The sequence below is a fragment of the Gorilla gorilla genome, chromosome X (assembly GCF_029281585.2).
Source record: "Gorilla gorilla gorilla isolate KB3781 chromosome X, NHGRI_mGorGor1-v2.1_pri, whole genome shotgun sequence".
In the NCBI taxonomy this organism is placed as follows: domain Eukaryota; kingdom Metazoa; phylum Chordata; class Mammalia; order Primates; family Hominidae; genus Gorilla; species Gorilla gorilla.
In genome coordinates, this window is record NC_073247.2 from 67,931,486 (window position 1) to 67,950,799 (window position 19,314).

Here is a 19,314-nt window from a genome sequence, read left to right on the forward strand (position 1 = left end):
GATACAAAGACCAGTGGAACAGAACAGAGGTCTCAGAAATAACACCACACATCTACAACTATCTGATCTTAGACAAACCTGACAAAAACAAGCAATGGGGAAAGGATTCCCTATTTAATAAATTGTTCTGGAAAAACTGGCTAGCCATATGCAGAAAGCTGAAACTGGATTCCTTCCTTACACCTTATACAAAAATGAACTAAAGATGGATTAAAGACTTAAATGTAAGACCTAAAATCAGAGAAACTCTGGAAGAAACCCTAGGCAATACTATTCAGGACATAGGCACGGGCAAAGTCTTCATGACTAAAACAACAAAAGCAATTGCAACAAAAGCCAAAATAGACAAATGGGATCTAATTAAACTAAAGAGCTTCTGCACAGCAAATGAATCTATCAGCAGAAGGAACAGGCAACCTATAGATTGGGAGAAAATTTTTGCAATCTATCCATCTGACAAAGGGCTAATATCCAGACTCTACAAAGAAATTAAACACATTCACAAGAAAAAAAAACTATCAAAAAATGGGTGAAGGATATGAACAGACAATTCTCAAAAGAAGGCATTTATGCAGCCAATAAACTTATGAAAAAATGCTCATCTTCACTGGTCATTAGAGAAATGCAAATCAAAACCACAATGAGATACCATCTTATGCCAGTTAGAATGGTGATCATTGAAAAGTCAGGAAACAACAGATGCTGGAGAGCATGTGGTGAAATAGGAACGCTTTCACACTGTTGGTGGGAATGTAAATTAATTCAACCAGTGTGGAAGACATGTGGTGATTCCTCAAGGATCCAGAACTAGAAATATCATTTCACCCAGCAATCCCATTACTGGGTATATAACCAAGAGATTATAAATTATTCTACTATAAAGATACATAGACACATGCACACCTATGTTTATTGTAGCACTGTTCACAATAGCAAACTCTTGGAACCAACCCAAATGTCCATCAATGATAGACTCAAGAAAATGTGGCACATATACACCATGGAATACTACACAGCCATAAAAAAGGATGAGTTCATGTCCTTTGTAGGGACATGGATGAAACTGGAAACCATCATTCTCAGCAACGTAACACAAGAAGAGAAAACCAAACACCGCATGTTCTCACTCATAAGTCGGAATTGAACAATGAGAGCACATGGACACAGGGAAGGGAACATCACACACCAGGGCCTGTTGGGGGATGGGGGCCTGAGGGAGGGATAGGATTAGGAGAATTACCTAATGTAAACGACAAGTTGATGGGTGCAGCAAACCAACATGACACATGTATACCTATGTAACAAACCTGAACATTGTTCTTATGTACCCAAGAACTTAAAGTATAATAATACAAAAATTAAAAGCGTATAAAAAATGCTTAACTTCACTAATTATTAGATAAATTCAAATTAAAACCACAATGAGATATCATCTCACCTTAGTCAGAGTAGCTATTAACATACAATAAATAACAGATGTTGGCAAGGGTGCAGAGAACAAGGAATGAGTATTTAATGTTGTTGCAAATGTAAATTCGTACAGCCTTTATGTAAAACAGCACAGAGATTTCTCAAAGATCTAAAACTAGAATTACTATTTGAGTCAACAGTTCTACTACTGGGTATCCACACCCCTCAAAAACAAAGCAAAACAAAAAACCTATTATATAAAAAGACACCTGCACTCGTATGTTTATTACAGCACATTCACAATAGCAAAGATACTGAATCAACCTAAGTGTGTCAATGAATGAATGGATAAAGAAAATATTACATATACATATAATGAAATATTATTCAGCCATAAAAATTTAAATCATTTCTTTTGCAGCAGCATGGATTGAAGTGGAGGCCATTATCTTAGGTGAAACAATTCAGACATAGAAAGTCAAATTCCACGTTTTCACTTATAAATGACAGCTAAATAATGTGTACACATGGAAACAAAGTGTGTAATAATAGATATTGTAGGAGTAGAAGGGTGAGAGAGAGTAAGAGATAAATAACTTAATGGATACAATGTACATTATTCAAGTGATTGTTACACTAAAATACTTCACCACTATACAATATATCCATGCAACAAACTGCACTTGTATACCTTAAATTTATACTAATAAAAAATAATCAAAAGACAAATGATAGCATGTTTCCTTAAAATGATCTAATTTAGAATAGCATAACAGAACCTAAATGCTTAACCTAAAGTTAACCAAAGAGGTGAAAGATCCACACACTGCAAGCTATAAAACATTGGTTGAAAAAATTGTAGTAGATACAAATAAATAGAAATATACCTGTGCTCATGTATTAGAAGAATTAATATTGTGTTAAATGTCCAAACTAGCCAAAACCATCTCCAGATTGAATGCAACACCTTTCAAAATGTCAATGCCATTTGTCACAGTAGAAAAAAAATCTTAGAATGCATATGAAACCACAAATAACTAAGAAAGCCTGCTGCAGAGTGGTGCAAGATGGTATAATAGAAGGCTCCACTAACTTTCCCCTCTCAAGGACACCAATTAAACCACTAGCTACACAAAAAGTACTTTTATAAGAACCAAAACTCAGGTGAGCACTCACAGTACCTGGTTTTCACTTCATATCAGTGAAAGAAATGCTAACGAGGTAGAAAAAACTGGTGTTGAATGGCCAACGTCACATTTCTCACATCCCCCAGCATCAGTGGGGGGTGCATAGAGCATTTCTGTGTGCAGAGAAGAGATCACAGCATTTGTGAGACATTGAACTCATTTCTTCCCTACTATAACAGAAAACAAAACTGGACCAAAACTAGCTCATGCCTGCCCATGGAGGGAGCATTTAAACTGTCCCTAGCCAGAGAGGAATTGGTGATACCAGAAATTTGAACTTAAGTTTCTGCAAGTCTTACCACCACAGGCTAAAATGCACTGGGGCCACAAATAAACTTGAAAGTAAGCCAAGGCCACAAGGACTGAAAATCCTAGGTGAGTCCTAGTGTTGAACTGGGACCTGAGACAGTGGACTGGAGTGGACACATGGCAGCTAAGGCAGTGCTGGCATCACTCCTCACCTAACTTCAGCGTGCACAGCTTAAGGCTACAAAAAGACCCCATCTCGCCATGTAAGAGAGGAGAGGGAAGAGTGGAGATGACTTTGTCTTTCATCTTGGATACCAACTCAATAACAGTTGAATATCAACTCAGTAACAGTAGGATATGGCACTGGTCAGAGACATGAGGAAGTTTTCCAAGCCCTAGATCCTGGTTTAACATTTCTAGTCACACTTTTGACCAGAAGGGAACATGTTGCCTTGAAGAGAAAGATCCAGTCCTGGCAGGATTTATTAACTTCTAACTGAAGAACTCTTGGTCCCTGAATAGTTAGTAGCAATGCCCAGGTACCTCATTGACGACCTTGAGTGAGACCCATAAACTTGCAGGCTTTAGGTGAAACTCAACACACTTTAAACAATGGTGGCTATGGAGCAAAACTCCACTCACCTGAGAGAAGTAGAGGAAAAAGCAAGGGGACTTTGTCTTGCACCTTAGGTACCAACTTGTCTACAGGGGAATAGAGCACCAAGTGGGCTCTTTGGTTCTTCAATTCTAGAACTTGGCTCTTGGATAATATTTCTGGAACTGTCCTGGGCCACAAGGGAGCCCATTGTCCTGAAGGGTGGGTCCAAGGCAGGGCAGCATTCACTACAAGCTGACTGAAGAGACTTTGAGTCTTCAGGGAATGTCAGTGGTAGACTCATGGGCCTGTGGTGGAAGTGGTCATGGGGTGAGGTTCCTCTGCATTTGGAAAGGGGAGGGAAGACTGGAAAGAACTGCATCTTGTGGTTTGAGTGCCAGTTCAGCCACAGTGCAATAGAACATCAGGTAACAACATCAGGTAACCTTCTAAGTTTGTTGACTCTAATTCCTGAAATCTGAATGGCACCTCAGGACATGCCCAGGGTAAGAGAAAACCTGTCATACTAAACAGAAAGACACAGGCCTGGTTGATTTTGCCACCTGCTGATTGGAGAGCCTCAGGGCTTTGAGCTAACATAAGCAGTAGCCAGAAAGTGTTTCAGCAGGCCACGGGTGAGACCCTGTGATGTGTAGGTTTCAGGTCAGACCCAGCTGTCATACTGATGGTGACCACAAGGGTGCCTGTGTCTGTCACACCACTCCCAGCTCCAGGTGGCTCAGAAGAAAGAGAGAGAGAGACTCTATCCATTTGGGAGAAAGTAAGAGAAGAGGGCAAGAGTCTCTGCCTGGTAATATAGATAATTCATCTGGACTTGTCCAAGACCATCAGAGTGGTACCGCTATGAGTCTGCAAGAACCACAACATTACTGGGGTTGAAGTGCCCCCTAAAGCAGACACAGCTTAGATTACAACACCTAAGTCCTTTAAAATATCTGGAAAGTCTTCTCAGGAAGGATAGGCACAAACAAATCCAGACTGCAAAAACTGCAATAAATGGATAACTATTTAATGACCAGGAACTAGAAAATATCTACAAGTATCAACATCATCCAGGACATCAGAAACTCACCAAATGAACTAAATTAGTCACCAGAGACAAATCCTGAAAAAACAGAAATATGTGACCTTTCAGAGAATTCAAAAGAGCTATGTTGAGGAAACTCAATGAATTTCGAGATAACACAGAGAAAAATTCAGAATTTTATCAGATAAATTTAACAAAGAGATTGAAATAATTAAAAAGAATCAAGCAGAAATTCCGGAGCTGAAAAAATCCAATTTGCATACTGAATAATACATTAGAGTCTTTTAATAGCAGAATCAAGCAGAAGAAAGAATTAATGAACTTGAAGACAGCTTATTTGAAAATACACAGTAAGAGAAGACAAAAGAAAAAAGAATAAAAAACAATGAATCGTGCCTACTGCATTAAGAAAATAACTCAAAAGGGCAAAACTAAGAGTTATTGGCCTTAAAGAGGAGGTAGAGAAAGATATTAAGGTAGATAGTTTATTCAAATGAATAGTAACAGGTGACATTCTAAACCTAGAGAAAGATATCAATATCCAAGTACAAGAAGAACATAGAATACCCAGCAGATTTAACCCAAAGAAGACTAATTGAAGGCATTTAATAATCAAACTCCCAAAGGTCAAAGAAAAGGAAGGCTCCTGAAAGCAACAAGAGAAAAGAGACAACATAAAATGGATCACTAATATGTCTGGCAACATACTTTTCAGATGAAACCTTACAGGTCAGGAGAGAATGACATGACATATTTAAACTTCTGAAAGAAAAAATCCTTTTACCCTATAGTAGTATATCTGACAAAAATATCTTTCACACATGAAGGAAAGATAAAGACTTTCTCAGAAAAACAAAAGCTGTGGTATTTCATCAACGCCAGACATCGCCTGTAAGAAATGCTAAAGGAGGTACATCAATAAGAAAGAAAAGATGTTAATGAACAATAAGCAATAATCTGAAGTTCCAAAACTCACTGGAAATAGTAAGTGCACAGAAATACACAGAATATTATAGCACTCTAACTGTTGTGTAAACTACTTTTATTCTAAGTAGAAAGACTAAATGATGAATTGATTTAAAAAAAAACTACAACAAGCATTTAAAACAAAGATGGGAATATAAGTAGTAACAATAACAAGTTAAAAATAGGAAACAAATTTAAGGCACAGAGTCTTTATTCATTTTTTAGCTTGTCTGTTTATGCAAACAATGTTAAATTGTTATCAGCTTAAAATAATGGATTATAAGATAGTATTTGCAATTCTCATGGTAACCTCAAACCAAAAAACATAAAATGGATACAAAAATAATAAAAAGCAAGAAACAAAGTCATATAACCAGAGAAAATAACTTCCCCTAAAAAGGAAAACAGGAAGTAAGAAAAGAAGAAAGAGAAGATGACAAAACAACCAGAAAATAAATAACAAAATAGTAGGAGTAAATCCTTACTTATCAAAAATAACATTAAATGTAAAAGCACTAAACTCCCCAATCAAATGACATAAAGTGACTCAATGGATAAACAAAAATCAAGATGCATTGATCTGTTGCCTACAAGAAACACACTTCACCTATAAAGACACACATGAACTGAAAATAAAGGGCAGGGAAAAGATATTACATTCCAATGAAAACCAAAATAAAAGAGAAGAAGTAGCTTTACTTATATCAGAAAAAAATAGATTTCAAGACAAAGACCATAAAAACACACAAAGAAGGTCACTATATAATGATAAAGGGGTCGATTAAGCAAGAGAATATAACAAATTTAAATATATATGCACCCAACACTGGAACACCCAGATGTGTAAAGGAACTGTTATTTGAGCTAAGGAGAGACATAGGCCCTAACACAATAATAGCTGAGACTTCAACACTCCACTTTCAGCATTAGATAGATCTTTCAGGCAGAAAATTAACAAAAAATAATCATATTCAATCTGGACTAGAGGACAAATGGATCTAACAGATATTTACAGAACATTGCATTCAATGGCTGCAGAATACACATACTGTTCCTCAACACATGGATTATCTTTGAGGATAGATCGTATGTTAGGTCACAAAACAAATCCTTAAACATTCAAAAAAGAAATGTTATGAATATCTTATCTGATCACAATATAGTAAAACTAGAAATCAATAGCAAGAGGAGAGGAAATTTGGAAACTATGCAAATGCATGGAAATTAAACAATATAGTCTCAAATGACCAGTGAATCAATAAAAACAATTAAGAAGTAAATTGTAAAATTGTGGGAAACAAATGATAATGGAAACACAACATACCAAAACCTAGGGAATACTACAAAAGCAGTACTAAGAGGGAAGTCTACAGCCCAAAGTGCCTACATTGGAAAAGAAAAAGAATTCTTCAAATAAACAACCTGATGATACATCTTAAAGAACTAGAAAAGCAATAGCAAATGAAACACAAAATTAGTAGAAGAAAAGATATAATAAAAGTCAAAGCAGTGATAAATGAAATTGAAATGAATAAAACACTATAAAAAATCAATAAAACAAAAAGTTGTTTTTAGGAAAGTTAAAAAAAAAAAGAATAAAACAGGGGCCAGGGAGCTTGGGTGCCATCTTGGAATTCTGTCTGCTGCACATTGATAGTTAACTAAGAATTTCTTATTGCAAATAAATATTAATGTCATAAATAGATTTTTTATATCTATTGAGATAAAAAAAATTGACACACCTTTAAGCAGACTAAGAAAAAAGAAGATTCAAATAAATATAATTGGAGATTAAAAAGGAGACATTACAACTGGTAGTGCATAAATTCAAAGGATTATTAGTAGCTACTATGAGAAACCATATGTAAATAAATTGGAAAATCTAGAAGAAATGAACACATTCCTAATACATACAAACTACCAAAACTGAACCAGGAAGAAACCCAAAACCTGAACAGACCAATAACAAATAATGAGATCAAAACCATTATAAAAAGTCTCTCTAAAGAAAAGCCTGCAACCCAATGGCTTCACTGTTGATTTCAACCAAACATTTAAAAAAGAACTAATATTGATCCTACCCAAAGTATCTCCAAAAATAGAGAAGAAAATACTTAAAAACTCATTCTACAAGGCTGGTATTACCCTGACACCAAAACCAGAAAAAGAAATATCCCAAAAAAGAAAACTAAAGGCCAATATTTCTGATGAATATTAATGCAAAAATCCTCAACAAAATATTAGTTAACTAAATTCAACAATACATTAAAAAGATCACTTATCATGACCAAGTGGGATTTATTCCTGGAATGCAAGGATGGTTCAATATACACAAATAAATCAATGTGGTATATCACATCAACAAAGTGAAGGATGAAAACCATATAATCATTTCAACTAATGCTGAAAAAGCATTTGATAAAATCCAACATCTCTTCCTGATAAAAACCCTCAAAAATCTGGGTACAGAAGGAACATATTTCAACATGATAAAAGCCATATATGATATAGACTCACACTGGTATCATACTGAATAGGAAAAAACTGAAAGCCTCTCCTCTAAGATCTGGAACACAACAAGGATGCTCACTTGACCAGTGTTGTTCAACATAGTACTGGCAGTCTTTGATAGAGCAATCAGACAAGAAAAATAAAGGGCATCAAAATTGAAATGGAAGAAGTCAAATTGTCCTTTTCTCGTAGATGATATGTGATTGTATTTGGAAAAATCTAAGGACTCCACAAAAAAAAGTATTAGAGCTATTAACCAAATTCCAAAAAGTTGCAGGATACAAAGTCAATACACAAAAATTAGTAACATTTTTATATGCCAACAGTGAACAACGTGAAAAAAGTAAAAAGGCAATCCCATTTGCAATAGCCACAACTAATGTTAGATACTTAGGAATTCACTCAACCAAATAAGTGGAAGATATGCACAATAAAAATTATAAAACACTGAGAAAAGAAATTGAAGTGAAAAAATGGAAAAATATTTTGTTTATGGATTGGAAGTATCGATATTGTTAAAATGCTTATAATGCCCAAAGCAATATACAGATTGAATGCAATAACTATCAAAATACCAATGACAGTCTTCACAAAAATATTTTAAATATTCTAAAATTTATATGGAGCCATACAAGACGCAGAATAGCCAAAACTATCCTAATCAAAAGAAAGAAAACTAGAGGAATCACATGACCTGACTTCAAAGTACACTTCAGAGGAATAGAAATCAAAATAGCATGGTACTGGCATAAAAACGGACACGCAGACCAGTGGAACAGAATAGAGAACCCAGAAACAAACCCACACACCTACAGTGCACTAATATTCAGCTAAGTTGCCAATAACATACACTAGAGAAAAGACAGTCTTTTCAATAAATGGTGCTAGGAAAACGATATATCCAGAATAATAAAACTGGAATCTTATCTCTTGCCATATACAGAAATCACACCAAAATGGATTAAAGACATACATCTAAAACATTTTAGACTATGAAATTCTTTCAATAAAACATTGGGGAAAATCTACAGGACATTGGTTTGGGCAAAAGTTTTTCAAGCAATACCCCACAAGCACAGGAAATCAAAACAAAAATAGACAAATGTGATCATATCAAGTTAAAAAGCTACTGTGCAGCAAAACAATCAATAAAGTGAAGAGACGACCCACAGAATGAAATAATATATTTGAAAATTGCCCATCTGTCAAGGGATTAATAATCAGAATCTATGAGGAGATCAAACACTGTATTTAAAAAATTAATAATGAGATTAAAAATGAAAAAAATATTTGAAGAGACATTTCTCAAAAAAGACATACAAATGGCAAATAGGCATGTGAAAAATGCTCAACATCATTTATAATCAGATAAATGCAAATCAAACATTTCAAATGGCTTTCATCCAAAAGTCACGCAATAATAAATGTTGGTGAGGATGTGGAGATAAACCATCATACACTGTTAGTGGGAATGTATATTAGTACAACCACTATAAAGAACAGTTTGGAGGATTCCTCAAAACACTAAAAATTGAGGTACCCTGTGATCTAGCAATCCCACCTCTGGGTATATATCCAAAACAATGAAAATCAGTATATTGAAGAGATATCTCCACTCCTATGTTTTTGGCAACACTGTTTACAGTAGTAAAGATTTGGAGCAACCTAAGTGTCCATCAACAGATAAATGGCCAAAGAAAATGTGGTACATATACACAATGAAGTACTATTTAGCCATAAAAAAATGAGATTCTGTAATTTGCAACAACATGGAGGGAACTGGGTCATTATGCTAAGTGAAATAAGCCAGGCACAGAAGGATTAACATTACATGCTTTCGTTTATGTCTGGGATCTAACAATCAAAGCAACTAAACTCATTGAGATCGAGTATAGAAAAATAGTTACCAGATGCTGGGAAGGGTAGTATGAGGGTAGGGTGAGGTGGGGATGCTTAATGGGTAGAAAAAAAATAGAAAGAATGTACAAGACCTAATATTTGATAGCAACTCAATAGGGTGACTACAGTTAATAATAATTGTATTGCACATTTAAAAATTACTAAAAGAGTATAATTGGATTGTTTTTAACACAAAGGATAAATGCTTGGAAGGATAGGTGCCTCATTTTGCATGATGTGATAATTGTGTATTGCATGCTTGTATAAAAACCTCCCATGTACCCGTAAATATATATGCTATGTAATACCCAAATTAAAATAAAAGATTTTTAAATATAGGTAAACCAATTATGCTCAAAAAGAATGAATCTGGATGCATCACACTTTTCAATTTCAAACTATATTACAAAGCTATAGAAATCACGACAGTATAGTACTGGTATAAAAACAGGCACATAGGCCAATAGATCAGAATACAGTGTGGAAACATATGATAAGCTATTCTTTGACAAGACCACTGATAATATATAATGGGTAAATGATATTTTCTTTAATAAATGGTGGTGGGAAACATGACACCAGGTGCAAATGAATGAAATTGAACAGTTTTTATACAATTTATACAAAAATCAATTTAAATGTGTTAACTTAAAAAAAAGACTTGAAACAATAAAACTTGTTAAAAATAACTTACAAGAAAACTTCTTTGTCATTGGTCTCAGTAATGATTTTTACAAATTTAACACTGAAAGCAGAGGCAAAAAGAACAAAATAAGAAAATGGGGCCACTTCAAACTAGTACGTGTCTGCACAGCAAAAGAAACTGTCAACATAATGAAAAGACAATTTAAAGACTAGAGAAAAATACTTGTAAAGCACATATCTGATAATGGGTAATATGTAATATATATATGTAGCCCATACTGGCAAAAAAGAACAAAATTAAAATAACTTGATTTTAAAATGTGCAAAGGACATAAATAAGCTTTTCCAAAGGCATACAAATGGCTGACAGGTATATGAAAAGGTGCTCAACATTACTAATCATCAGGCGTACGAAAATCAAAACCACAGTGGGATATCACCTCACACCTGTTAGAATAGCTATTCTCAAAAAGGGAAGAGTGTTGTCAAAATGGTAAAAGAAGGAGAACTCTTGTACAGTGTTTGGGGGAATGTAAATTGGTCCAACCATTATGGGAAACAGCATGGTGATTACTCAAAACATTAAAAATATTAAAAATAGACCTACCATAAGATCTAGCAACATACTTCTGGGTATCTACTCAAAGTTAATAAAATCAATATCTTAGGAGATATTTGTACTCTCTTGTTTGTTACAACATTATGCACAATGATCACAATATAAAAACAATGTAAGTGTCCATGATGCATATACATATATAGTTATATATATAATAAAGTATTATTCAGACATTAAAGAAGAAAATCCTGCCATTTGCAACAACATGCATGAATCTTGGGGACATTAGGATAACTGAAAGAAGCCAGACACAGAAAGACAAATATTTTATGATCTCATTTATATGAGAAATCTAAAGAATCTAGCTCAGATTGACATATTTGTCTAATTTTTACCTGGTGACTGGCAGCTGAGAAAAAATAGACTGGGAGCGGTGGCTCAATCTTGTAATCCCAGCACCTTGGGAGGCTGAGGCAGGTGGATCACCTGAGGTCATGAGTTCAAGACCAGACTGATCAATGTGGTGAAACCCCGTCTTTAGTAAAAATACAAAAATTAGCCAGGTGTGGTGGTGCACGCCTGTAGTACCAGCTACTCTGGAGGCTCAGGCAGGAGAATCGCTTGAACCCAGGAGGTGGAGGTTGCAGTGAGCTGAGACTGTACCACTGCACTCCAGCCTAGGTGACAGAGTGAGACTCCATCTCAAAAAAAAAATTTAAAAATAAATATAAAAGATAGTGGTTCTTCTGTTATGAGATGAATAAGCCCTGGAGACCTAATATAGAGCATAGTGACTATAGTTAACAATACTGTATTTTATACCCAAAATTTCCTAAGAGAGTAGATTTCAGGTGTTTTTACCCCCCCCCCCCCACACACAGACTCACACAGACATACACACTCACATGTGAGGTGATGGATTATGTTAATTAGCATTATTAGGATTATGTTAATTAGCATGATTGTGGCAATCATTTCAGAACACAATGTATACAACTATCAAAACATCATATTGTACTCCCTAAATATGTACAATATATTGTACTCCCTAAATTGTACATTGTTCTCCCTAAATATGTGCAATGTATACATCTATCAAAACATCATATTGTACTCCCTAAATGTGTACAACTTTATGTCAATCATACATTAATAAAGCTGAAAAAAAGACATATAAAATACCAATTATATGTTATTTTATGATTATATGTAAAAAAGACATCCAGATTTTTCTGAGCCATGTGCCCATCTTGTCCACAATCACACAACTATGGTTATTTCAAGCAAAGTCTAGGTGCCACTGTTTTGGCATGTAAAATAAAAAATTGTTTAATTATTATAGTGGCATCCTACATGTACTAAAATACAGGACTGCTCATTTTTACAGTTAATGTTGGACTTTTACGTGGTTAATGTGTTGGACTTAAGTTGGAACATTTTCTCTTTCTTCCTAGAACTCCTATATATTAATTGAGTAAATATGGTGGCCTGAAAAAAAAGATTTACTTTTTAGCAATAGTCAAAGTTTTAAAAAATATATAAAATTATGTTTTAAAATAGATAATGAATTGTATGTCTACAGATATATTGCACTCCTTGTTTGCTCTAATTATTTCATCTAGTGAATATCATTATGTGTGTGTCTTTGTGCATGTTCTCTCTGAGTGTGTCTGTGGGGGTGAGAGAGAGAGAGAGACTAAAAGAATCGCTGAATAGATATCAGTATTAGTCCATTCTCACACTGCTAATAAAGACATACCCAAGACTGGGTAATATATAAAGGAAAGAGGTTTGATTGACTCCCAGTTCAGCATGGCTTGGGAGGCCTCAGGAAACTTACAGTCATGGCAGAAGGGGAAGCAAACACATTCTTCTTCACATGGCAGCAGGAGAGAGAAGTGCTGAGCAAAGTTGGGGAGTAGGATGGAAATCCCCTTAAAAAAACATCAGGACCTGTGAGAACTAACTCACTGTCACAAGAACAGCATGAGGGTAACTGCCCCCATGATTTAGTTACCTCCAACCAGGTCCCTCCACGACATGTGGGGATTATGGTAACTACAATTCAAGATAAATCTGTGTGTGGACACAGCCAAACAATATCATACCACCCATGGTCCCTCCCAAATCTCATGTCCTCACATTTCAAAACACAATCTGTTTGTTGGTCTAACTCAGATGGGGATAAAATATTATCAGTTTTATATAATGTAAGGCTTTAATGAGCAAGTAATTTAGACACCACAACAACATGGAGCTTAGCAATTCTTGCTCCCTGAAAATAATAGAGCCTGTCCTGATGTTTGCAGCCAATAGGACTTACCCATGTAGTTTCTACCCAAAAGTATGGAACAAAAAGAGCAGAGACTGGAAGTAGTTTTTTTTTGTTTGTTTGTTTTTTGTTTTTCTGTCTCTGCCTGGAGATAGACAGGCCCAAGAGGCTAAAGGACAGAGACATTTCAGAGCCTGTTAGGTGTTTGATACATAAAACAGTGATCAGAATTCATCAGATTAGCTACTTTTTCACCCATGAAAACACCAGTATTAGGCCAGTACAGGACTAGTATAAGGTTGCATAGTGCTAGTATGAAAGTGTGATGGGTAGTTTTCCGAGATCAGACAAGGTCAGACACGTTCAGGGTAGTGTGGCCATAGACAATGATAGGTAATTTTATGTGTTAAATTGGCTTGAATATGGAGCCCATTTTTCTAGGACAAACAGTATTCTAGATGTTGCTGTGGAGGTATTTTGTAGATGTAATTAACATTAAAAATCAATTGGCTTTCAATAAAGCAGATTACCCTCCATAATATGAGTGGGTTTCATTCAGTAATTTGAACGTCTTAAGAGCAAAAACTAAGGTTTCTCAGACAATAAGGATATCTAAATTAAAACTGCAACATAGAAATCCTGCAGGCACATGAAGTACAAGAACTGTGGAGGCCTCTAGGCAACCTCCATCTAGATTTCAAAGAATGCATCAGAGATCCTCAGGGTTCAGGCAGAGAACTTCCACAAGGGCCAGACTTCCACAGATATTCCCTACTAGGGCAATTACTAGTGGAACTATGGGAGTGATACCATCACAGAGGGTCTCTTCTAGGGCAATGCCCAGCAGAGCCAGAGAATCAGGACCACTGCAGGAAATCCCTAATGGGGCAATGCTTAGTTGAGTTATGGGGGCAGGGTTGCTTCTGAAACTCCAGAGCTGTAGAGCCACCGATGTGCATGGGAGTCACCACAGCATGGGAGAGTGGTAGGCACCCAACTCTAACCCCCAGGAGCTGTTGGTTTGGCTGCTCCCAGCAAAGCCATTATGGTGGGGCTTCCTAGAGGCTTGGAAGCGTAACCAATACCCACCCAAATACGTCCAGAAGGCAGGACATGGAGTCTAAGATTTTTCTCCAACCTAAGATTTAATGTTTTTTACACTGTTGGGTTTTGGACTTACTTGGGACCTGTTATCCCTTTCTACGTTCCTATTTCTTCCTTTTGGAATGAGAATGTTTATCCTGTCTGTCCCATCATTGGATTCTGGGAAGCCCACAACTTGTTTTGTTTCACAGGCTCACAACTGAAGGACAATTTGTCTCAGGATAAAATACACCTTTGAGTTTCATAACTGATTTAGATAGTATTTATATGAGGCTGTGGACTTTAGACTTTTGAGTTAGTGCTAGAGAAAGTGACAATTTTGGAAGACTATTGGGATGTAATGACTGTATTTTGAATATAAAAAAGACACACATTTAGGGGGACAGGGTAGAATGCTATGATTTAAATAGATATTTCCCTACAAAATTGATATATTGGAACCTAATATCCAATATGATAATATTAAGAGATGGGGCTTTAGGAGAAGTGATTAAGTAATAAGGTATCCATCCTTATGAGTGAGAATAGTGCTTTTATAAAAGAGGTTGAAGGGAGTGGCCTATTCCTTGATTGCCCTTCCACCATGAGAGGACATATTATTTATCCCCTCTGGAAGATGCAGCATGAAGGCACAATATTAGTTGCAGAGGAAGCCCTTAAGAGACATTAAATTTGCCAGTCTCTTGATCTTAGACTTTCCAGATCCAGAAATGTGAGAAATAAATTTCTATTATTTATAAATTACCCAGTTTGTGGTATTTTTTATAGCAGAAGGAATGAACTGAGGCATTCAGTGTCATTTTAACAATTGTGAACATGCCAATGAAAAGAACAACAGGGAACTGGGGACCATTATTAGAGATGAAAGGAAGCCCAAGATGTGTGAAAAAAGAAATTCTAGGACAACAGTAGGCCTACTGAAACCCTTACAAATTGGAGTAGGAAGACAGAAGTTTCTTCAAGGGGAATTTATTGTGGGGAAGAAATGAACATGAAGAGACAGGAGATGTATTTGATTGTTTTGAGATGATGTTTATATGATGTGTGGCAGACAATTGGCATTACTGAGGAAAGTGCTCAGAGAACACTGAGCAAATGAACTAAAAATGCATATTATTAGGAAAAACCAAATATTGGCAAAAAATAAATGTTGTCCAAAGTTTTTTCTTTCTTTTCTTTGTCTTTTTCTTTCTTTCTTTCTTGAGACAGAATCTAGCTCTGTCACCCAGGCTAGAGTGCAGTGACACAATCTCGGCTCACTGCAACCTCCGCCTCCCAGGTTCAAGTAATTTTCATGCCTCAGTCTTCCAAGTAGCTGGGATTACAGACATGTGCCATCATGCCTGGCTAACTTTTGTATTTTTCTGTAGAAACAGCGTTTTGTCATTTTGGCCAGGCTGATCTTGAACTCCTGACCTCAAGTGATCCACCTGCCTCAGCCTCCCAAACTGCTAGGATTACAGGCATGTGCCACCACACCCAGCCCCAATTTTCTCCATGTCTCATCATAGCAAAAATATTGGAAACAATTGGTACAAATTTAAATACAAACAAATATATATTTATAGTGGAATTATGAGAGAATAAGTATGTTTGCGTATGTGTCAATGAGTACTATGGTTTGAATGCAACTGTCCCTCCAAAATTCAAATGTTGGAATTTAAACTCCAAAGTGATGGTATTACAGTGTGGAGTCTTCTGGAAAATGATTAAGTCACAGGGGCTCTGCCCTTGTTAATGGGATTAATGCACTTAAAAAAGAGGCTTCAAAGATTTGCTTAGCACTTTTGCTCTTGACCACGTGAAGACATAGTTTGAATGCTCTCTGGATGATGCAGCAACAAGGCATTATCTTGGAAGCAGAGAGCTGCCTCACCAGACACCAAAACTGCTGGCACTTTAATCTTGGACTTTCTGGCATCAAGAATGATAAGAAATACATTTATATTCTTTATAAATTATCCAGTATTAGGTATTTTCTTACTGTAGCACAAATGGACTACGACAGTGGGAAAAGGGGTACCATAAGAATTCAAACATTTTGTTAATTAACTGTAAATAATTGACAAAACTTGACATTTATTAAACACTTATATTGTGACATTGTGTTTTTCTAGGTGTTATAGAAGTGTCAAATCACTGAATCCTCAAATAAACCTGTGCTGTATTCTTGTCTCCATGTTACAGAAAAGGAAACAGAGACACAAAGGGAATAAACAAGTAAGAATTTATCCACTACCTGTTACTATCTCCTCTTGCCCTAAAAGTGAATAATGAAGAGGGGTATAAAGATATGGCTTAGGCACATAACAAAATATGCTTAAATAGTGGACAATAGAAACATCTAGGTAGTGACATTTCAGGGTAGGCAGTAGTGAGGCATGGGGCTGCTCTTTCTCATTATAATTCTGTAGGACTGTTTGATTTTCTAAATAATGTACGTTATGTTAAAATAATAATAATTTAATAGAACAAAATAAAAATATGCCTGGTCTATATAATGTAGGCACTTCTCTGTGGTGTTTGAGCATCTTCAGAATTTCCATTCAACTGTGACTACTTGATGCTTTGTATAATATGTCCATGAAAAGGCAACCTAATTCTGAAATGCTTTTCAGCAAATGTAAATCTCTTACTTTATTGTTCTTTTTAGTTTAGTCATATGTTGAAGATACCTTTTTTACACTTGGCAGGTAGGGAATGAGAATGTTGTCAGAAAATGTGTTATAACCATCATTGAAAAAAGTCACATTGTATTACATTTTTTTGTACATTGACAAAGTCTATTTAATAGAATCATCAGGCAGTGATGCCATAAAAATAGGAGTCGGTTCCATGGTAGAAGTGACCTGACTGCCTCCCACAGAGGGAGTCAGGTCCCCTCTATCAATGAGGCTCATTTTGCAGGTGCTGAATTTGTCCCCAAAGTTCCCAATTATGTCTGAACCAATCAGAGTCCTTGTGAAAGAAGCAGCTGGTCGAATTGCATATTCAGTGCTGTACAGTATTGGAAATGGATGTGTCTTAGGTAAAAACCAGCCTACAATTCTTTTGCTGATGCATATCACCCCTATGATGAGTGTCCTGGATGGTGTCCTAATGAAACTGCAAGACTGTGCCCTTTCCCTTTGGAAATATGTCATTGCAGCAGACAAAGAAGAGCTGGTCTTCAAAGACTTGGGTGTGGCCATTCTTGTGGGCTCCATGCCAAGAAGGGAAGGCATGGAGAAGAAAGATTTACTTAAAGCACATGTGAAAATCTTCAAATGCCAAGATGCAACCTTGAAGAAATATACCAAGAAGTTAAATTTATCATAATGGAAAATCCAGTTAATACCATCTGCCTGATTTTCTTCATGTCAGCTCCATCTATCCCCAAGAACTTCAGTTGCTTAATTCATTTGAATCACAACTGAGGTGAAGCACAAATCACTCTTAAACTTGGTGTGACTGCTGAAAATGCAAAGAATGCCATTATCTAGGGAGACCATTCCTCAATTCAGTATCCAGATGTCAACCATGCCAAGGAGAAACTGCAAGAAAAGGAAATTAGTGCTTATGAAGCTCTGAAAGATAACAGTTGGCTCAGGGAGAATTCATCATGACTGCAGCAGCATGATGCTGCTTTCATCAAAGCTTGAATACTATCCAGTGCAATATCTGCCATAAAAGCTATCTCTGACTGTCAGAGATATCTGGTTTGAAACACCAGAGGGTGAGTTTGTGTCCATGGGTGTTACCGCTGATGGCAGCTCTTATGGTATGCCTGATGATCTGCTGTTCTGCTGTGATAATCAAGAATGAGACCTGGAAGTTTAAGTTCTCCCTATTAATGATTTCTCATGTAAGGAGATGGATCTTACTGCAAAGGAGCTACTTATGAAGTATTGGACAATAAACTAGTTTTGAAGTTCTTTTCTTTGCCTGACTAGAAAATCATTTTGATGTTACTAAATGTGCCAAAGCTCAAGAACCTAAATAGCATCTTTGACTCTAGTACCAAATAATAATAATGTTATACTTAAATTACATGTACAGAAAACATATTAAAGAGTATGTGCTTCTTGGTACATATTTTTAAATGACAATTCATTATGCTGTTACTGCTGCTTTTAAAATATATACTCAAATGAAAAATAATAAAATATACTAAAAGTATTGGAAAGAGTTTATAAAATGTATTAAGCAGAAACATTTGCAATTGTCTGCAGTGTACTATATGTCTAAGCAAAAGCAACATCTTTTGGGAATGTCTCTAACCTTAAGGGAGGCTGCCTAGAATTGAGAAAAGAGAAAGAAAAAGAAAGGCATTTTTAGACTGAGGAGGTGGGAAAGTCCTAGGCATCAGCTGTGCTTCAGTTCAAGCCTGGATAAAAATTAGTTCAGATTGGAGCAGCGAATTAAGGCCTCAAAGGGATTTTTCAAAAGAAAGTAGATCATAGCTCATCTCATATACTTGAAAGTATTGCAATTCATTTTAGTACACTCAAAGGCTTGGGGGTAAACTTACGGTAGGTACATAGAAAATATAGCAATTAAAGATTAAGATAATTATTAACTTCAGGGAAAAAAGCAAGATCACATATTAAGGTAAAATGTGAATATTTGTTTAACAGGAATCGATCAGGACTTTTCATGGTTGAATGTCATCCTGGGTGCCCAAGGAAGTGAGCACCCAGACTTTCTTGCTGTTTTGCCCAGATGTGTGGGACAGGAGAAACAGGGACACGTGAGACCTGAAAGATGTCATCATCAAACATCAAAAATAAAGTCAGACTCTTTAATACAATTTACTCATAATGTTTGACTGACGATCAAAATATGCCGTGTTTTATCTAAGTGAATGTGACCTTGTTTAAGTTAGACATT

General features: G+C 35.9%; 1 pseudogene; it reads left to right on the forward strand.

Moving 5' to 3' along the window:
* Window positions 1-17,363: 17,363 nt before the first annotated feature.
* LOC101125113 (malate dehydrogenase, cytoplasmic-like) lies at window positions 17,364-17,976 on the forward strand (annotated as a pseudogene).
* The last annotated feature ends 1,338 nt before the right edge of the window (window positions 17,977-19,314 follow it).